Source organism: Solanum stenotomum, chromosome 11 (genome assembly GCF_019186545.1).
Source record: "Solanum stenotomum isolate F172 chromosome 11, ASM1918654v1, whole genome shotgun sequence".
Lineage (NCBI taxonomy): Eukaryota > Viridiplantae > Streptophyta > Magnoliopsida > Solanales > Solanaceae > Solanum > Solanum stenotomum.
The window spans coordinates 54827548-54849674 of NC_064292.1; the positions used below are offsets into that span (position 1 = coordinate 54827548).

Sequence of the window (22127 nt, forward strand, 5' to 3'; positions counted from 1 at the left end):
TCAAGAACTCTAATCTTTAAATTTCAAGAACGAAATTATGCTGAATAAATCATGATTGGCGTGTGGGTGAAAGAACCCAACACTATGGAAGCTTACATACCTCTTAGGGATTAACCCATGGAGAAAATCCGCAACAAAACACAAGACTCTCGACGAACGCTTTGATCCTCTCCTCTTTTCTCTTCTTCTTTTCTCTTCTTCTTTTCTCTTCTTGAACTCTCAACTAAAACCCTAGGCGTATTTTAGGATTATAAAACTGAATCTAATAGGATTAGAGCCTTAAAATATTACTAAAAACGAATTAAATCTGGTTGGGTAAGGAAAAGACCAAAATACCCATCTTTATTTTCGGCTAACTTTCCTTAACTGGACAGCCTATCTTCAAAAGGTCATATCTCACTCATCCGACCTCAAAACTTAGCAAACTCGGAGGCGTTGGAAAGATAATTTAAAGATCTTCGCTACGGTATCTGGTAGCACACCTAATTCATCCTGAGCTAGGAATTATGGTCATTTGAAGTTGACCCAAAACTCATACTTAAGCATAACTTGCAAAATTTCAGATTTTGCTATTTCCAATTTAATTCTTTTTTAAATTCAAGGTGCTACATCTAGTGACCTTCACACTTAAGAAATCTTAAATTCCTAGGTAAAATCTCACTCACTATGAAGAACGGTTCGAGTCTTAGTTTGAAAATTTTCTGGGGTGTTACAGAAGGGTATAAGTGGTCTATTTCTCATAGTTCAAGGGTAATTTTGACCTTTTTCCGTAAATAGAAAGATTTGAAAGTTGAAAATTAGAATAGAAGATTGTCGAGCATTGTCTAATTTTCTTATTAGTATTATTTTATTACTCTCCTATTATCTTATTCTTATTTTGTTTTAGCATCCTCTTTACTTTATCGTATTAATTATTTATATTGTTCTCTTCTCTATTCAGTTATAGTAAATTTCAAATCTTCGTCCATCTCTACCTCTTTAAGTAATTTATAATTAATAAAAATAATTCAAATTCTCAAAAGTTTTTTAACTTTTTTTTGGCTGTAATTATATATATATTATATATATTCTGACTTTAGACCACTAAATCATCAACTCTATTAAAAAATAATAAGACCAGAGAATATAGACTACTACTCCTAGTGATTGATGTTATTTTTATTGTTTAATATGATTATTTTAAGCAATATTGTTTATTCTATAATATTTGACAAAGTTGATTTTGTCGGATGATTAATTCAGATTACCTATCAAGAATAAGAATATCAAATAAAATAATTAATGAATTTATTGGATGTGTTTCCTGTTAATAAATTTAATATAACAAAAATCTGAATTAATCAGATCAATTATACCTAATTTTGTATTTTTTTTAAATTTTTATATGTATTATATAATTAATAAAGATATTATTTTTAATTGGTAGCGTCGATGATCCATTTATTGTCATTTGTCAACCATCCAAATTATAGTTGTATGGAAAATGACTCACTCACTATTTTAAAGAGCCAAAATATTTTTGTTTTCAAAATTATTATTTGTCATATATATTAATCTCTGATTATTTTTGGAATTATGTGGTGAAGTCAACAAATTACTACGCGAGTTGCAATTTTTTTTTAATTATACTAAAAGTATTATAAGTTACAATTTTATACGTGTCAATTTCATGTAAAAATACTATATATTAAAAAGCGAAATATAACCAACTGATATGGAACAAAAAGGGTATATTTTCAGTAATAGTACAAGTACACTATTTTGGTAAAATTCTCTTCATTTTAAAAAAAAATAAATCATTTTATACCTCACATAATATATATTCTTTCGTTTATAAAACGAATGACCTAGTTTGACTTGACATGAAGTTTAAGAAAATAAAAGAAGGTTTTTTCATTTTTGTAGTCGTAAATTAAAATTATGTCAAATGTACCAAAACGTTCTTTAATTTTGTAGCTTTAAACATATCAAGTGAAAAATTGAGATTAAAATATTTCCAAAAAAGAAAAAGGCTCATTTTTTTTAAATCAAACTAAAACAAAAAAAAAATCATTCCTTTTTAAATGGTGGGCGTATAATATAAGACAAAAAAACAGCCTTACAAATATAGTACTAAAGTTTATTTTGTTTGGTCCGTTGGCTACTTGCACTCAAAATAATAGATCTATTTTAAATGAGGAAAAATAACAACCACTTCTTTTCTACTCCAACAACCCCCCGCTAAGCCTTATGGTGCATAATTCAAATTTAGTCAGAGCTTTAATGCGAACTCTAAAAATTGAGTCGAAAACAAAAAGAAGGATATACTTTAAATGTGGAAATGACAACCACTTCTTTTTCCTCTCCAATAATATTGCTTTCTCTGTCTTATATATTATATGCTACATAGTATAGTATACATTACTCAAAAAAATTAAGAATCAGATAAAAAAAAATATCGAAAAATCACATGAAAATGAACACCCAATTAAGGCATTTGGATGGGCAGCTAGAGACACTTCTGGGGTACTTTCTCCTCTCAATTTTTCAAGAAGGTACAAATTTTATTAATTTCTTCGACTCGTAAAATTATACTGAATACGTTATTATTGTTGTTGAGGTTTAATTTGGATTTTGAAATGGATACAGGGGGACAGGTGAAAAAGATGTGCAATTAAAAGTTATGTATTGTGGAATTTGTCATACTGATCTTCATCAAATCAAGAATGAATGGGGCATCACCAAATATCCCATTATACCTGGGCATGTTTACTTATCTTACTTGCCTTTTTAAAATTTAATGTTTTTTATTTGCTATCATCGAAAATTTTTACTGTGTATAACAAAAAATTGTACCTATTTATGTAAAAAGTGTTGAATCATCAAATTATTAGTTTCATCTCCGAACTATTGACAGTCTTAAAAATATCCTTCTACTTGACTAACTAAACTTAGATACACCCTCGATATACCTACGATCTGCCACATGACATAGCAAGTGGTCTCAAACTCTAGTAGGAGTATGTGACTCCTAATAAAAAGCTGAGAGAAGTGTTGAAAACCCCCTAAACTTGACGAGAATTTAGGAGTGTATTTCACCCATGTTGCAAGATCAGAGTGTATATTAAGTTTAGTTAGTCAAGTAAATGAGTTTCTTTAAGGTTGCCAATAGATCAAAAATGAAACTAATAAGTTACACCGAATTTAGAATTGTTTTCAATACTTCTCTCCATATATTTTTATTAGAATTCTTGGCTCCGCCACTTACAAAATATCCATTTTTCCATTAAAATCTGCAAGAATATTCATTACTAGAATTCTGACTGCTTTGAGAGATACTACAAACATATTGATATTTCTGGGGGAAAAAAATCCTAATCTGAGCTACTTCCAATTTCCTTCTCTTATCTGCTTGGAACTATGGAACTATGTTGGTCAGACTCTTCAAACATACCTTTCGAGACGTATTGGATCCTCCAAAATATGATACGGTGCTTCAATATTTTTGAAGAATCCGAACAACATAAATTTGCACTATGTGGTAAACAATTTTGAACCTCAAGAAGATTATGTAAGTGGATGTTGTCTTTAACACCAAACAATTTTTTTAAAAAATACTTGGATGGAAGGGGTAGAGGGCGGATTGATTTCTCATATGATCACTCAGAAAGTCATATACTTTATGCGATAATAACTACTAGTTGAATGATCATCTGGACAAGCTTGATTAAGTCAACTAAGAAATGTGTAGCCAAAACCCAAATGTATAGTGAAATTGATTAACAAGTTATGCCTTGAAGGTCAATATAGTTTTTAAGTTTATGAGATCAAAATTTATGTCAATCTCAATTGATTTTTCAGGCATGAAATTGTTGGAGTGGTAACTGAGGTTGGTAACAAGGCAGAAAAGTTCAAAATCGGAGACAAAATAGGCGTTGGATATCTAGTAGGATCATGTAACGAATGTGAAAATTGTAGCAACGATCTCGAGAATTACTGTCCTGGACAGGTATTGACAGCCAATGGTACTCACTCTGATGGAACCATCACTCACGGTGGTTACTCCGATCTCATGGTTGTCAATGAGCATTTTATCGTTGGTTGGCCTGATAATTTGCCAATGGAAGCAGCTCCCCTGTTATGTGCAGGGGTCACAACTTATAGCCCTTTGAGATATTACGGACTAGATAAACCTGGAATGCACTGCAACATCCGGTAAGTTGAAATAACTATGAAGAGGCTTAAAAATCGGAAATAATCATTTTTGGAATAAAAAAATTGAAAATCTGGAAATTTGGCGAAGTGTGGAAATCAGTGAGTTTTGGACAACTTTGAGCAGTCATAACTCCTATCTCAGGATGATTTAGGAGTGGTTCCAGTTATGATTGCGAAGCTTGTGGAATGATCTTTCCAACGCCACCAAGTTTTCTCAATTCCGAGTTCGTATGAGCGAGTTATACCCTTTGAAAGTTGGGCAGTTGGCAGGGGATCCGTCCGGAAATTTTAAGGGCATTTTGGTCTTTTCCCTAGCCATTTCTTTTGGGATTATATTGTGTGTTAGGCTGATATTTGGATCATTTTTTCCCATTTTAAAAGAGAAAGAGTAAGGGTTCTTGAGTGAAGAAGAGAAGAAGAAAGAGAAGAAGGAGAAGAAGAAGAGGAGGAAGAGAAGATCAAGCAAGGAGTTTCCGTCAAGGATCCTCGTGGATATCGTCAGGGGTGATCCCTACGAGGTATGAGATTTCTTAGTGTGGGTTGATCCTTTCCCCCACACACCAAACTCATTTTTATTATTTGAGAAAGAAGTTGTTAGTTGTTGTTGGTGTTGTTGAAGTTATTGTTGGTTGTGGGACATGATTGGGTTGTGTATTTGAGTTGTAATCTATTGTATGTTGAGAGATTGATGATCCTTAGTGTTTGGGGTTGAATCCATTGAAGTAAGGGTGGTTTAGAGTTGGCAAAACAATGGAGAAAAGTCGAGTTTTCTGGGCTACGGGTTGGCGCATTGCGCCTGCCAGCGCGCCCCAAGAGGAGCTCTGAAGCCCAGCCCTTGGGGCGGCGCGCCAGCCAGAGCGCCAGCAAGACCCTTCTGAACTTCAAGGGCTGGCGCTCCACGCCTTGCAAAGCGCCAAGGACCCCAACCTACCCCTTTCATCCCCTACTCTTTCATGCATGTTCGTAGGTGTTATACCTATGTTCCCTAGTTGTTTCCAACACCCCAAAGTATTTCTAAACATCCCGAACTCATCTAAATACGTGTGATCATATACCTTGAATCCATAGTTCAATCCGAGGCAAGTTAGGATCGAAGTCAAAGTGAAGTTAGAGTCAAGTCAAGTAAAGTTAAGTAGTAAGTCCAAGCAAGTCCTCCAGGCTTTTCAAGAGTCGTTATTGAACGTTTTAACTTCGTTTCAAGTCTCAAAGTCAAGCAAGAGTGTAGAGTTACAAGTTAAGTAAAGAGTCTCGAGTTTCAAGTTAAGTCAAGAGCATAAAGTTGAGTCCTTTTCTCAAAAGCTACTAGGGAACTAAGTATTCCCAAAGAGGTTTGTAAATGTTTTTACATTTGAGTGAGAAGGGAACCATGTTTTCCAAAAGAGCCCTTTTGGCTAAGTTTTGAGTAATTATCTCAATTAGAGAAAGATGTGTTTAAAAACACTTATGAGCCAAAGCATTTTTGGGAGTAGTATTGAGCACCGAATTGGGGACACGAGTTCATACTAACTCAACTCTCCATAAGAACCATGCGCCAACATGGGACTTGACGTATCATTCTTTTTAGATGATCACGTAAGATTAAGCTAGTGGATCCACTAAGCAAAAGTAAGGTCCTATATCACGGCAAGGTATAGGATGGTCCTTGGGCAACGTGAGGTAAAACGTTGTACCACCACTAGGGCTCATAGTGGTGGTTGTCGGTTAAAGAATCTCCCACTAATGTTATACTACTTTTATATAAATAAAGTTGAGTTGTTATTGCTTCAATCATTAACGAACTAAGTTGTTTGAAATGTTTTAAAAGCTTTATATATCACATGTGTCTTATTGCCTTATATATATATTGAGTTCAGTTAAGTTATTCTTGAGTCGTACAGGGCCAAGGTAAGTGTTCTCCTGTATTCCTTTCAAGCTTAAGTCGTGGTTTAGCTTTCCAGCTCGCATACTCGTACATTCCATGTACTGATGCCAGTTGGCCTGCATCTTATTATGATGCAGATACAGGTACCCCGGATCAGCATCCTGAACGTCGTTGATCCAGCTGAGCACTCCAGAGTTAATGGTGAGCCTCCTTGCATTCCGGAAGACTCAATTATTTTGTGTACTTAGTTTTGTTTTATTAGGATGTTGCGGGGTCTGTCCCAACATCCATCTCAGTATATTAGAGGCTTCATAGACAGTCAGGCAGTTAGTTTTGAGTCTCTCTTCTATGTATATATGTAAATATCCTATTTTGAGATTCGAGTTGCCTTTGTGGCCAGATTTTATAAGTTAAGTTGTTTTGTAACCTTGCATTGCATTGAGTTATTCTGTTGAGTTAGGTTTCCGCTGAGTTAAGAAAGACAGGCCAAGGGTTCGCTTGGGGCCAGAAATGGTCTCCGGGTGCCGGTCCCGCCCAGGGTGTAGGCTCGGGGCGTGACATGCACATTGGTGTTGTTGGTCTTGGTCGACTTGGACATATGGCTGTGAAATTCGCCAAGGTGTTTGTAACCAAAGTTACTGTCATTAGTACATCTATCAGTAAATAAGACGAGGCAATTGAACGTTTAGGAGCAGACTCATTTTCGGTTAGTCGTGATCCTGAACAAATGCAGGTTAGTTAATCAATCAACTTAGCTTCAATTACAATTTTACAATGAAATTCATGTGACATAAGTATGAATTTTCGTTTGCACGTGTAAATACGAGCATGTTGCAGGGGGTTCACTTGATGGAATCATTGACACTGTTTCCGCGGTTCATCCTATTTTTCCATTGCTTAATTTGTTGAAAACCAATGGGAAGCTAGTGATGGTTGGTGCCCCAGAAAACCACTAAAGTTGCCTGTATTTCCATTGCTTTCAGGTACATTTCGCGTAGTATCTTATTCTTCATTTAAGTTCTAACATGTCCATTTGATTTAGTTAATAACTCAAGTATATAATGTGGAGAATAGGACGGAAGCTAGTGGGAGGGAGCGCGATAGGAGGGGTGCAAGAGATACAAGAGATGGTAAACTTCGCGGAGAAGCATAACATAACACCAGATGTTGAAGTTGTGCCAATGTAGTACGTGAATACAACGGTAGAACGTCTCGTGAAATTGGACGTTAAGTATCGTTTTGTTCCTGATATTGGCAATACTTTGAAGAAGAGTTAATATAGGGACATGTTGTTCTTGTTGTGTGTTTGTATTTTAAGAAAGAAAGAATGGTGTGAGTTTGTATGGGAATTACTAAACATTTTTTCTACTACTCTTATGTTCTATTTTATATGACATGATAATAAGTTTTCGTTAATAACTTTTTTTTTTTTGGTTTTCCATCTAGTTGTCATGCCCCGAGCCTATACTCTGGGCGGGACTGGCACCCAGAGACCATTTCTGGCCCCAAGCGAACCTTTGGCCTGACTTTCTTAACTCAACGGAAACCTCAACAAAATAACTCAATGCAAATGCAAGGTTACAAAACAACTTAACTTATAAAATCTGGCCACAAAGGGAACTCGAATCTCAAAATAGGATATTTACATATATACATAGATGAGAGACTCAAAACTAACTAACTGACTGTCTGTCTATGAAGCCTCTAAAATACTGAGATGGATGTTGGGACAGGCCCCACAACACCCTAATGAAACAAAACTAAGAACACTAAAACAAATTTCAANATTCATAAATCAAACCAAATCAATAAAGTGGAGCTTTTTCTCCATTTTTTTTTCAAAATCTTTTATGATCCCATACAATCATAATAAAACATTTCATTGAAACCAATTTCTACTAAGCATGTCACTACTACACATAGTTTAAAATTGGTCACGTACTACTGAACCATTTTCCTAGAAACATCATATAATATAAGATATAATATTATCTTATATTAATTAATAAAAAGGCAAATTGTACAGAGAAGCCATGACGATAACATTTGTTCATACCTCATCGACTACGTCACTAGCCATCAACTCAAATGCCTATTTATTCAAATGAAAAATCGATACATTGGACTATAACTTTACTCAAACTAATTGTTCTAATAACAATAATAATATCTCCAAAAATAAACAAAATCAAGAAAATGGAAAAATCACATGAAAATGTTGAGGCATTTGGATGGGCAGCTAGAGATACTTGTGGGGTACTTTCTCCTTTCGACTTCTCAAGAAGGTACTTATGTTGTATAAACTGACAGTATTGATAGTGTATATATTATGTATATTAATTTCGAACATATTGATAAACTAGTTGACCGAACAGTATATGTATCTATAACTTTTCTTGTTGAATGATGAAGGGTGACTGGTGAAAAAGATGTGCAATTCAAAGTTATGTATTGTGGAATTTGTCATTCTGATCTTCATCAACTCAAGAATGAATGGAGCAATAGTATATATCCATTGGTACCAGGGTAAGTTTCATTTTGATCCATACATTTTACTATGTTCTTTTATTATAACCCTGTCATAGACAAAAGCCATTATATATAGTTTAATTTAAGTGGAAATGGTAGATGAGCGGACTTATTATTCACCAAGTTTCAAAAAGAGTATTCTTATAATTGCAATATATGTATAGGATTTGAACAATATAATAATTGCAACATATGTAGTTAGTTTGGGTAATTTTTCCTTTTTTTCTAATTGTTTGGACTATGAAATTGTAAATTTGATCATCAAGAAGCTTACTAGAAAACTTCGCTATGATGAAATATGTCACTAAACAACTAGCTAAATCGGATTAATTAGCTTAGGATTCCATAACGTAGTTAGGGCTATGTTCTGCTTACATTTTATCCTCTGACTCAACTTGTGAGATTACTCTGAATATATTGTTGCTTACAGGCATGAAGTTGTTGGTGTAGTAACTGAAGTTGGTAGCGAAGTTGAGAAATTCAAAATTAGATACAAGTTGGAGTTGGATGTTTAGTAGGATCATGTAGAAAATGTGAAAATTGTGACAATGATCTCGAAAATTACAGTTCCGATATGATATTGACGTACAATGGTGTTGACACTGATGGAACCACCACGTATGGTGGTTACTCGGATATAATGGTAACAAACGAGCACTACGTGGTCCATTGGCCCGAAAATTTACCAATGGAAGCAGCTCCCCTGTTATGTGCAGGGATCACAACTTATAGTCCTTTGAGATATTACGGACTAGATAAACCTGGAATGCACATTGGTGTTGTTGGTCTTGGTGGTCTTGGACATATGGCTGTGAAATTTGCTAAGGCGTTTGGAACCAAAGTTACTGTGATAAGTACCTCTGTTTGTAAGAAAGACGAAGCAATTGATCGTTTAGGGGCAGACTCGTTTTTGGTCAGTGGTGACCCTGACCAAATGCAGGTTGATCAATCAATCAACTTTGTTTCAATTTCAAATTTATAACATATGTGTGACTTACGAATAATACTAATTTTCGTTTGTATGTTAAATACGATCAGGGTGCAGCGGGGTCACTAGATGGCATCATCGATACTGTATCCGCGATTCACCCTCTTCTTCCATTGATTAATTTGTTGAAAACTAATGGGAAGCTTGTGATGGTTGGTGCACCTGAAAAACCACTAGAGTTGCCTGTATTTCCCCTGATTTTAGGTACGTTTGGTTATAAATCGACGATTTTGTATATACATTTTTTTTATATTGATACGTATGTTTAATATAATGTGTGTAATAGGAAGGAAGCTAGTGGCGGGGAGCGCGATAGGAGGGATGAAGAAGACACAAGAGATGGTTGATTTTGCGGCAAAGCATAACATAACACCAGATGTTGAAGTTGTGCCAATGGACTACGTGAATACAGCGTTGGAACGCCTTTTGAAATCGGACGTGAAGTATCGTTTTGTGCTCGACATTGGCAACACATTGAACAAAAATTGAGATGAAAGGGACATCTTGGTCAAGAAAATGAGTGTTATAGGGTTATGATTTTGAATTAAGCTTGTACGTTTTTGTTGTTTAGTTTATTTCTTATGTTTTGTGTATCAAAAGGAATAAGGAGTTAAGAGAATAAATATGATATTGTGTTTTCTAGTATACTTATTTGCATATGGCGTTTACATCAAACTATACTGATTTATCATGGTTAAGTCATAGCACGAATACGATTAAATTTTTGCCTCTAAATTAACAAGTATGGTTTTGTCGTAGCACATATGCGTATAACTATCCTTTAGGAGTTAATATCTTAAAAGGTCATTGAACTATAAGAAATTATCTAGTAAAGTCATTGAACTTTATTTTGTATCAATAAAATCACTCAACTTAAAGTTTTTATCTTAAAAAATCACTCAACTACATTTATCATTAAAATAGATTTGACATGATAAAATATATTATTATTATGTCATGTAATTATAAACCCCAGAAATAAATAACGTTATAGAATCTATTTATTATTATACCAGACCCACCCATAAATTGGCTTCAATTTTTTTTTTCTTATCTGTTTGATCTTATCAGCGACATTTTTGAATTCTTGGATGTTGAGGTCTTTCAGTGGTTTAGTCCATCCTTAACAGATTTCAACCTCCTTGACACAAATTTATTTTACGAATTATGTATGGAAATTTTAATTTGACAACTAATAATTTATGTAATTATTTAATGATAATGGCACATAGTATTTTAAAAAATATATTGTTTTTGATTTGCTGAAATGGAGGGAGTATTAGGAATAACTTTAAGAGTAATTTCTTTATCAAGGGACACTGTTTAATATTAAGAAGCTGATTAATTTTACATTTTTATTTGCTACTATATAATTACTTGTTGCAGGTCTCGTGACATTACACAGATAAGTATCTTCAATTGTACTAATATTAAGTTTTCATATTATTGATATGTAAAAGATTGGACATGAATTTAATGAAGTTAGAGAATATTTTTTAAGAAGTTAATATCTACAATGAAGGATGTAATTTGACCATAAAAAGATAAAGAAGTTGATTTCTAATTTTTTTTATGTGATGATTTAATTTCTCTAATCAGAACTAACAATTGTAACTTGCCAACAACTTCAATTTTTCAGCTATACAATTTGCTAGAGGAAATAATGAAAATAAGAGCATGAATCGGGTATATGGGTTTCAGTAGGGGTGTACATGACCGGGTTGGTTCGGGTTTTACAAATATCAAACCAAACCATTTGTGTAAAAATTTTAAATTTATAAACCAAACCAAACTAATAAAATTAGGATTTTTTCAACCTCGGGTTAGTTCGGGTTTTTCAAATACCAAACCAAACCATTGTGTCGAATTTTTAAATTTATAAATCAAACCAAACTAATAAACCTCAAATTTTTTCAGATTTTTGGATTTTTTCGGTAAAATTTGCATACAAACATATAATTAACTTGTGCTCCAAATATTTCTTTAGTCCAACCAAAATACAATTATCTAAGATGTTTCTTAAAAAAATAACACAAAATATGAGATGAGTACTGATGACACAAAAATATTTAATAAAAAATAATAATGAAATCATCATATAACATTTTGAGCTCTTGATACCTCAGTAAATCCTGAGTTGTTGGGACATGGTACTCCCTCCGTCCCATTTTATAAGAGTTAGTTTGACTCGACACGGAGTTTAAGAAAGAAAGGAAGACTTTTAAAACTTGTGGTTTAAAACGAATGATAGAAATTTCTATGGCTATAAATCATTTCATTAAGGGTAAAATGGACATTTAAAAGTTAAATTGTTAGTTAATATAGAAATGTGTCATTTCTATTTGGGACGGACTAAAAATAAAAGTAAGTCATATAAATTGGAACAGAGAGTAAAAATGAACGGAATTTGTGTCGATTCTATCTACTTGTGAGTGTAACTAATTGTAACTATAATTGTAACTGAGGTGGGAAGCAAGGTGGAGAAATTTAAGGTTGGAGACAAAGTAGGTGTTGGATGTATGGTAGGATCATGTCGAAAATGTCAGAATTGTAGCGTTGATCTCGACAATTAATGTCCTCATCAGATTCCTATATACAACGGCTATAGCTTAGACGGAACCCTCACGTTTGGAGGTTACTCCGACATGATGGTATCCGATGAGCATTTTGCAGTACGTTGGCCTGAAAACTTGTCGATGGGCGCTGCTCCCCTGTTATGTGCTGGAATTACTACTTATAGTCCTTCGAAATATTTTGGACTCGATAAGCCTGGAATGCACATTGGTGTTGTTGGTTTTGGAGGGCTCAGACATATGGCTGTTAAGTTCGCTAAGGCATTCAGAACCAACGTGACTGTCATTAGTACATTTGCTAATAAGAAGCAAGAAGCAATTGAGTATTTGGGGGCAGACTCTTTGTTGATCAGTCGCGATCCTAAGCAGATGAAAGTGAATATAATAACTCGTTATCATTGAACTCTGTGATCATCTTATATGAAATTTCAACTGTTTGAGAGAGCACCCTTATTTAATTAATTGCGTCTTCAACACACTGCTACCTGATTTTTTTCATGAGTCAAGCACGTGATTTTTTTTTTTGACAATGGTGGTGTTGAGGTTTGTGAACTCACGACCTCCGCCTACTCTGGTTCCGTGTTGAAGTGTGTGACAATCCTATCTAAAAGCTTAAGTTATTATGCCAGTTTAACAATTTAAACACGAGAATGGGGGCTAACCTTTTGTTTATTTGTATTATTTATATATGGACAGGCTGCAATGAACACATTGGATGGGATTATCGACACTGTTTCTGCGGTGCACCCTATTCTTCCATTGCTTATGTTGATGAAATATCATGGTAAGCTTGTTATGGTTGGTGCACTAGAAAAACCGGTGGAGTTGTCCGTGTTTCCACTACTTATGGGTAAGCATTGGACAATAATTTCTTATGCACGATTTCAGTAATAAAGTTTAGATTAAAGTATATATAATGTGGACCTTCCTGCACATAGTGAAAGCATAGTGCATCAGAGAGTCTTTACTAAAGTTGGTATATATAATAATGTGAAAAACAGGAAGTAAGCTAGTGGCTGGAAGTTGCATAGGAGGGATGAAAGAGACTCAAGAAATGTTGGATTTTGCGGCAAAGCATAACATAACACCAGTTATTGAAGTTGTGCCAATGGACTATGTGAACACAGCGTTGGAACGTCTTCTGAAATCGGATGTGAAATATTGTTTCGTGCTCGACATTGGCAATACATTGAACAAGAAATGAGGATAGGGAGGGGTTCAATTATGTAGCAGTGTTTCTTTGCTTAGATTACATTATTTTCAGAAATGTCTTTCCTGCACTTATTAAAATAGAAAATGTCATTCCATTCATGTGCAATTTGTTAAAGAGAGAGCACAATTTCATTACCAACAAATTCATGAGGTATATTTAACCTACTTGTGACCTTTGTTTCTTCAAAGGGGAGTAACTGGCCTCTTCCTAACTACTCTTCCTTATCCCATTGTGAAGCTCAGCTTCATCTTTATACAACAAACGAACTACAAATTTCTTCTTTTCTCCAAAAACATCTAACTCAAAGCACCCATAGTCATTTGGTGTTTTTCCATTTGCATTAGATGCATCCCATAAGCCACCCAGAGGTACCAACAAAAATTTAATATACCATACATTAAAATATTGTGAATTGTTGGATAAGGCAAATTCCTGGGTCATCGACGACATCCCATCATCACAGGATAAGGGAATCAAATGAGCTGTGATGCAATCAATATCATATTCGCCAGAATAACATACAGCAAATCCCAAGAAGTTATCACTTACATACCAATTCTTAGGCAAATCGAGTGATACACTTGGGCCCATTCCCTGATAGTCGAACCAACTTGGGATATCATTCACCCAACTCCCAAACGCTCTTAGTGACAAGGAATCTGAAGAACAGATGTCATGCTGCAATGATGAGATATTCTGAAACAACGAATTACAAAATGAATCATTGCTCCAATCTGCATATATTGTATCTAATTGCTGTGGAAACTCTGGCAGCTGTGTAAGCTTCTTGCAATCTGATAAGTTCAAGGATCGAAGAGCACCAAGTTCAGATATGCTTTGAGGCAAATGCTCAAAATTATTTCCCTTGAGATACAACTTTTTCAAAGAGGATAAACATCCAATGTCTTCTGGCAGCTGTGTAAGTCTCTTGCAATCTGATAAGTCCAAGTATTCAAGAGCACCAAGTTGGGCTATGCTACGAGGCAAATGCTCAAAATTATTTCCACTGAGATTCAAGTGTTTCAAAGAGGATAAGGATCCAATGTCTTCCGGAAGTCCTCCATCTATTATATTGCAGTAGCTGAGATCCAGTATTTCCAATGAGAGTAACCCTTTATTCACCAGAGGGAACACAAAGTACACTCTATCTTCTGATTTTCTTTTTTGAAAAGCCAATGATTTAAGCTTGTTCAACCAGAAGATGGAAGACGGAGGACGTGAGATTAGAGTATAGCTGGCATCAAGCTCCTCCAGGTTTACTAAATCAGCTTTCTCTTCTGGCAAGCGTTCAAGTTTTGAATAATTCGACACTTTTAGCTTCATCACACCTTTCGACTTACAAATGCTGCTTGGAAGAGATAATGGCAGTTCCCTTATTCCAAGGATTTCTGGAAATTTCTGTAATCTAGAGCAGTTGTGTAGATTCAAAGATTCAAGAGATTCGACATTAACATATGGAAACCTCTCAAGTTTTGTACAATCAGACAAACTTAACTTCATGAGTTTTCTGCAATACTTGAGGGAAGGATGAACTTCTTCAAGACTCCTACAATAATCTAGATTCAAATACTCCAAATTTGGCATCCCCTCAAAATCTGGTGTTCTCTTCAGGCTTTTAGAGCCACTTAGATCTATCCTTTTTAGAGACAGAAATTGCGACAGCTATTCAAAACACAGAAAGAATGATGAAATACATTAGTTTGAGTTTATGGAATAAATAACTTATTTAATTTAAACACAAGAATCATATATAATTCTAGGACAAGACAAAATAGAAAGTATCTGAAATAAAATGGTATACCTCTGTTTCATTCCATAAATAATGCAATGAACTCCATCGGAGATCAAGATGAACAAGCTTTTTCGGATTAAAATTTTCTGGCAATAACTTCCAAGGATATTTAGGCCAGGCAAACCAACGCAAGTTGTTGGAAAGGTACTCAATGGAGCCATCCTGGCAATTGGAGTCGGGTTTAATGAATCTGAGCGATCTGTCTTTAGGAAATATGCGTAATATCCTAAGCATTTGCATATTTTTCATTGTGTCTTTGCTAAAGCATAGTTTTTCAGAATAAGTAAACCAGATTGCTTCCATTTCCCTTGTCCCCTATAAAAAGATCATGAATCAACATGTCATGTACAATCCACTTATCAACATCATTGTTTTCTTACTCTACCCCTAATGCAAATGTTTGTCATGTTTTATATTATTTATTATTGTACTTGAAGAGCCAGTACCATCAAATAAAATTGTAGGTACAAATATTAGTTAAGAGAAATGCTTTGCGTAGTTAATTTTATTTTTTAATGATACATTTTTGGAGAAGTTTATTAGACTCAAGTTAAAAAGTTTTTCATGCTTTCATTAAACAAAATAGTAACTGAAATAGTGTCAATAACTGTAATCTTATAAATGAAAAAAAAAATTAATAATAAGGTAATTAAGTTTTGGCCCTCCTAAATTTTATTTTTTCATTTCTGAATTTTTACTAATAAAAAATTACTTAGGGTAAATAAATGGGTGATATTAGCTTTTAAAAAATTATTGATTAAATTAGTATGAACAAATTAAATACTGTATAAATTTCAAGTTAATCCAAAAAAATGATATAAGATTAAATATATTAAGTGGCTATTAGAGTAATTCATAACTTATTAACTAGGTAGTGTGGATTTGAAACAACTTAAATGACTTGTGCCTCAGTATATGAAGCTAGAGGAACAGAGTATATATATATGTTTGAAATATGAATACTTACCATATTGTCCATCATCACATCTTTTTTTTTTTGTATTACTTATTTTTGCACTTCAAGTTCTTGAAGAGCTAGTACCATCAAGTTTTTCATGCTCTAATAGAACAATATTGTATCAATAATTTTCATCTTTAAAATAAAAAATAATAAATGATCAAGTGAATTACCAACCCAGGATTGGTAAGGTAAGTTTTGGCCCTCCTTTGTATTTTTTCATTAGAGAATTTATGTTAATAAAAAGTTACCCATGGTAAATATCTGGGGGATATTAGCTTAAAAATTTACTGAGTTAGTAGGTACAAAATGTCATACAAATTACAAGTTAATTCAAATAAAGAAATTGGACAAAATAGATCAAGTGGAATAATAGCATGACATAAACGAATTAGGCAACGTTAACTAAAAATGGATACTTGACGAATTAGCTACCTTAGGCAACTACTGTTATTTTTGCTTCTATTATTAATAAAGTAAAGGAAAAGAGTCTGATATATCCCTTAACTTTGTCATTTAGAGTTGATATACCCTTCGTTATGAAAGTGCTAATATATACCCCTATTGTTATATAAATGGCTCACATATACCCTTTTCCTCTAACGGAAGTGAAAAAATTAATTTTAATTTAATTTTTTAATTATTTTGTTTTTAAAAAAATATAATCCCATATGGGTATACATAATCATCCTCAAACATATTTTTTTTTTGGACCTTTTTTTGTTTCAATGACTAATTTAAATTTATTATTTTGATGGTCAAATTTATTTATGTTGCACTAATATTCTTGTAAAATTTATCATAGATGGACCCAATTTTGTTTTCTAGATACAAAATCTAAACTACCGTATAGCTGAAATAATAGTTTTACATTATAATATAGCCACAAAAAATAGTTTTAATTTTTTTTCTTTAAATTAAGGAATGAAAGAAAAAAATAAGAATAAGAATAAGAAACTCAAATAATGATAATCAAAGAAGTCAAAAAATAATTTATGTATGAAAACGATTAAAATATACCTTGAATTTTGCTAGAAGGATCATATATACCCCTAAATGATTTTTTTTTAAAAAAAGTTAAATGTATAAATTTAAAACTAAGTTTTCACTCCCGTTAAATGAAGGATATATGTGAGCTCATTTTGTAACAGTAGGGGAATATGTGAGCCGTTTGTGTAACGGTAAGGGTATATGAGAGTCACTTTCATAACGAGGGGCATATCAACTCCAAATGACTAAGTTGAGGGGTATATCAAGCTCTTTTCCCTTAAAGTAATAAATGACTAAAATGACATAAGCGCTAGAATATAAAGATAGATGAATAAATAAACGAAATTGACTATATATATATATATTCTATATGTCTTTGGAATATGAAAAGTAAAATTGAATATTATTGCATTGTTTAGCCTACTTACCATATTGTTGTCCACCACTTCTTTGAAATCTTCAACATTCCATAATCTGCTACGGTTTCCCGGATGCTTTTGCATTTGCACTATAGATTTACCCATATCTTGTATTAAGTCGTGCATTTCAATCATATTATTTTCAGAGATGAACACGAGAGATTTGTTAACTAGAACCCGCAATCCACTTTTTGGTCCATCATAACAGCTCTCAAGAACTTGCATGACTTCTTCTTTTTCAATTCCTCGGAAGAAACATGCTATATCTAGAAATATCTCTTGATCTTCGGACTGCAACCCATCATAACTTATTTTGAAATTTTCAGTAATTGTTACATCAGAGTTTTTCTTTATTCGGACCAAGGCACTTTCCCACTCAGTTATATTCATCCGGTGTAATGAAGAACCCCATACTTTCAAGGCTAAAGGATGGCCTTTAGCACGACTTACTATCTCCAACGTTAGATTCTTAAAACGCTCATTTGGAACTTTTTCTTTGAAAGCATAGTGATTAAATAGTTTAATAGCATCACAGTCAAGTAGTGTTTCCACTTCATATACTACATCATTTTCCCCTATCAAACACTGGTCTCTAGTGGTTGCAATAATCCTGCTACCCTTGTCAAACCAACTGAGATCCTGTGCTAGGTAATCCAACTGGTCTCTGTGATCTATGTCATCAAGCACAACTAAAATCTTCTTATACCGAAGTCTCTTAGACAAAATGCTCCTCCCATCCTCCTTATTTTTCACGCAATTATCTTTTTCCCCTAACAGTTTAGAGAGAAGGATANCTTATTGTCTACTTAGTCAACGCATTAATTATTCTGAGAAGTTTCAGCTCCAGAAATCCAATGGGATTTTAGCTATACATATTATTTTTCTACTAATTTGAATTTCTATTGCTTCTCGATAGATCATTTATGGTTATGGACCCACTATTCATCTGCACAAAGAAAAATTGGACCATATTACTATTACGACCAAACAATATAAATCCCACTAGCTTAAAATCTAATTACGTGTTTTTATTTTAGTTTTTGAAATTATCTTTTGTACCATATTTTTACTTCGCCAGATACAATCATCTGGGCACTTAGATACATATATCTCAAGTATATGCGAGTCAAATTTGGTGTAATTCATTCCAAATACATTGTATATTCAAATGTGACACATATGTAGCTTAGATACACTGACTCTCTTTCTCACCCTCTCTCTATGTGGAGCCACGCCTTAATTCCCTGCATTTATATTTGATTATGAATTGAGTTGACGAATTCCAACAGAAATTGAGAAAAGGTCCCCCCCAACTCCAGCTTCAGTAATAAATGGAGATAAATACATTTGGGGTGTGTTTAATTAGTAGAGTAAATATGAATATTCAAGTAAATATTGTACGTATTTCAATTTAACATTTCGACAGAAGTGCATACTCTTTAATATTTCTTCTTTTTCTTTTTATTTGTCACCATTTTTTTTAAAAGTCAAACAATATGAATTTTGATTAACATTTTAAAATGTATTTTTTCATCATATTATGAAAAAAGTTAAAATTTAGATTACATTTTGTATAGTTTTTGAATATCTAAATTTTTATTTCAAAACATCTAATTAATATTATCTAATTTAGATTTGAAAATTAATCAAATTAATTCTCAAAAAGCACAACATAACAACTAGAAAGGAACGGAGGGAATAGTAAGGAGTGATAAGTGTTGGTAGTTATTTAGTTCTTTCTCATTCTTAGAAGAATATCATGACTGATTTCTCTCTGTCAAATATAGTAAATTGATTGTATTATATCTTTAAAGATAGTAGGATATTTGATTGATTATTACTGATTTAGATACCTTTTATATCTTTATTCCTTTCTTGGTCATCAAGACTATTATGTATATATGTATGCATAACTTTTATCAATAAGATACACAAGTTTTGTGCAAAGTTGGACCATATTACTATTACGAGCAAACAACACAAATCGCACTAGTTTAGGGCTAATTATGTGTTTTTATTTTTAAATTTGAAAGTGCCTTTTTACCATATTTACTTCGCCCGATTAGATACATTGACTCCCTTTCTTACCCTCTCTCTATGTGACTGTATTTTAGAATGTATCTGGTGTGTGTATATAGATATAGTATCAAAAGATACACTCGCCTCTCTCCCTATGTATCTGTTAGTATTTATGGTAAAATGTTTGTGTAAATAGATAGTTTTCTTACTATTGTTGATGGATTGGTATCTTCCATCACAATGAATGGAATAAGTCAAGTTGTATTGTCGGTAACAAAGAAATTACCCTTCTTTTTTCTTTGCACCTTTCATCCACTTGTATAGTGGTCCATTGTGTGCATATTATTATACTGGAGTTTTTAAAGTCTTGTCTTCATACTTTGTCAACCACAAAGAAATTGCTTGGAAATAATCTTATAATTTCAAATAAACAAGGTCCACAATTTGTTAGGTAAAGTTTCATATTACATTGGAGTTTTGAAGTCTAGTCTTCATACTTTGTCGATCGGTCACAAAGAAATTACTAAGATATAACCTTACATTACAATTTCAAATAAACAAGGCCCACAATTTGTTAGGTAAAAATTTCATTCTATACCATTTTAATTAGATTATCTTTATAAACTCAGTCTATTTTGATTGAGAAATAATATTTTGTTCCAAATGTGAGTTTTGATAGATATCAATAAAATCGGTATGATATTTCAGGTCCAAATACCAATAACCATTAGGTGATTTAGTTCGTTTTGTAAAAATCTTGATTAAAAAGATTTATTCAAGTAGAAATATTAATAAAATAATTGAGATGATAACACTACTATCATAAAATTTGAAAAAGATATAAAAAAACTTTACCGTACAAGGACTTTGGAAAATCGAGATTATAACATCATGTAATTCCTTATTTCTTATACTATATAATTACTATTAGCATATTTCAAATAACAGTGAAGTAGCTTTTGCATTTTTCAAAGATCACTTAGTTTTCGAGCCTAATGCCAGTGTCTTATGTCATACTTACTCCTTCAGATATCAAGTCAGATATATGTTAATAAGAAACGTATATCTAAAATAAGAAACAAACAATACGTACACTCCTATTACTACTATGTCTTTTTTTTCGTTGTTCTAAACTCAATACTCTGAATTACTTAATAATCCGCTTTCTGGATTAACTCTGATTCATAAGTTGCTTGTACTATGAATATGAACGGAAATTATTCTTCATCAGTTGAATATTTGAGCTCTACACTTGCAAAATTTAGAAGATGGGGTCTATTCCAATTTGAATTGAATTATTGTTATGGGGTCCACAATAATATGAACACAATGGACAGCTCAAAATATAAGTGGATGAAGCTGCAAAGAAAGACTGTACCTTTGAAAAATATCTCCGTTGAATTAAATTATTGTGAGTTAATTCTACTCGGTATCCTTCACCTAAATAGGGGCATGACGTAATTCAGATTCGAATCAAAATTAAAATTGTAATTAACTAATAATTCTTTTTGTTTATGGTTATGGACTCACTCTAAGAAAATTGTTACTAATAATTGTTTTGATTCCTTAATTACTTTCTCTGTCCGAATTTATATGTCATCCCTTTTAGTCATTATTCTTCTATATTTAATTACAATTTAACTTTAAAATGCTCATTTTATCTTTAATGAAATGATTTATAGCTACACAAACATTTATCATCAGCTTATAACTCTATTACAATTCATATGGCTAGAGTTAAGCATGATGAATACCTCTCATATGATGCAACTACAAGATATGATGTAATTAGTCGGAAGATGTCATAGAATACTTCAGCACACTCTCAATGATAACCATTTTCCGTGATTCCTATTCACAAACTGTGTAAATTTGACAGTAGACATGCATCAATAGAGACTACATTTGAATTCTTCCATTGTTTATGTTATTGAAATCTTGTCATGGTTGGTGCACAAAGAAAAACTGGACCATATTACTATTACGAACAAAAAATACAAATTCTCACTAGTTTAGAGTCTAATTACGTATTTTATTTTAGATTTTGAAATCATCTTTCGTACCATATTTACTTCGCAACTTGAGAGTATTTGAAAGCTTTCAAGAGTTCTTCTAGGATCGTATCGCCATGCTTTAACCTTTTATCAATTTAAAAGGTGATTATTCTCCTCCTTGTCAAAAGTTTGTACAAGTAACTAGTAATTATTTTACGAGTATCTTCACCTCCCAGTAGTCAACTAGTACATTTACATTGAATATTAGTCGTCCATAGTAAGTAGTAGGAAATTTCTTCACATTATTTGATTGTGACATGGATTAAAGTGCTGACAAGTGCATGAATTTGACGAATTCCAACAAAAAAGTTTCGATACAATATTCTTTTTTATAGTGTTTTGAATATCTAAATTTTTATTTTCAAATATCAAATTAATTTAATTTAATTTTTAAAATTAGTTAATTCAAATATCAAATTAATGTAATTTAATTTAATTGTTAAAATTAGTCAAATTAACTCTTGAAAAATACAACGTAACAATTAAAAAGAATTAACGGGAGTATGGGGGGCGGGGGGGGGGGGGGGGGGGGGGGGG

The 22127-nt window shown here is 32.9% G+C and overlaps 2 protein-coding genes and 1 pseudogene across 3 annotated transcripts in view; 1 reads left to right on the forward strand and 2 right to left on the reverse strand.

The window, feature by feature from the left end:
- The window catches only part of LOC125843865 (TMV resistance protein N-like), a 367653-nt gene that overhangs the window by 57953 nt on the left and 287573 nt on the right, over positions 1–22127 (reverse strand). The gene's annotated exons all lie outside the window — the stretch shown is intronic.
- LOC125843895 (TMV resistance protein N-like) overlaps positions 1–22127 on the reverse strand; it is a 94395-nt gene that overhangs the window by 56208 nt on the left and 16060 nt on the right. The gene's annotated exons all lie outside the window — the stretch shown is intronic.
- Positions 8167–10084, forward strand: LOC125843890 (8-hydroxygeraniol dehydrogenase-like; annotated as a pseudogene).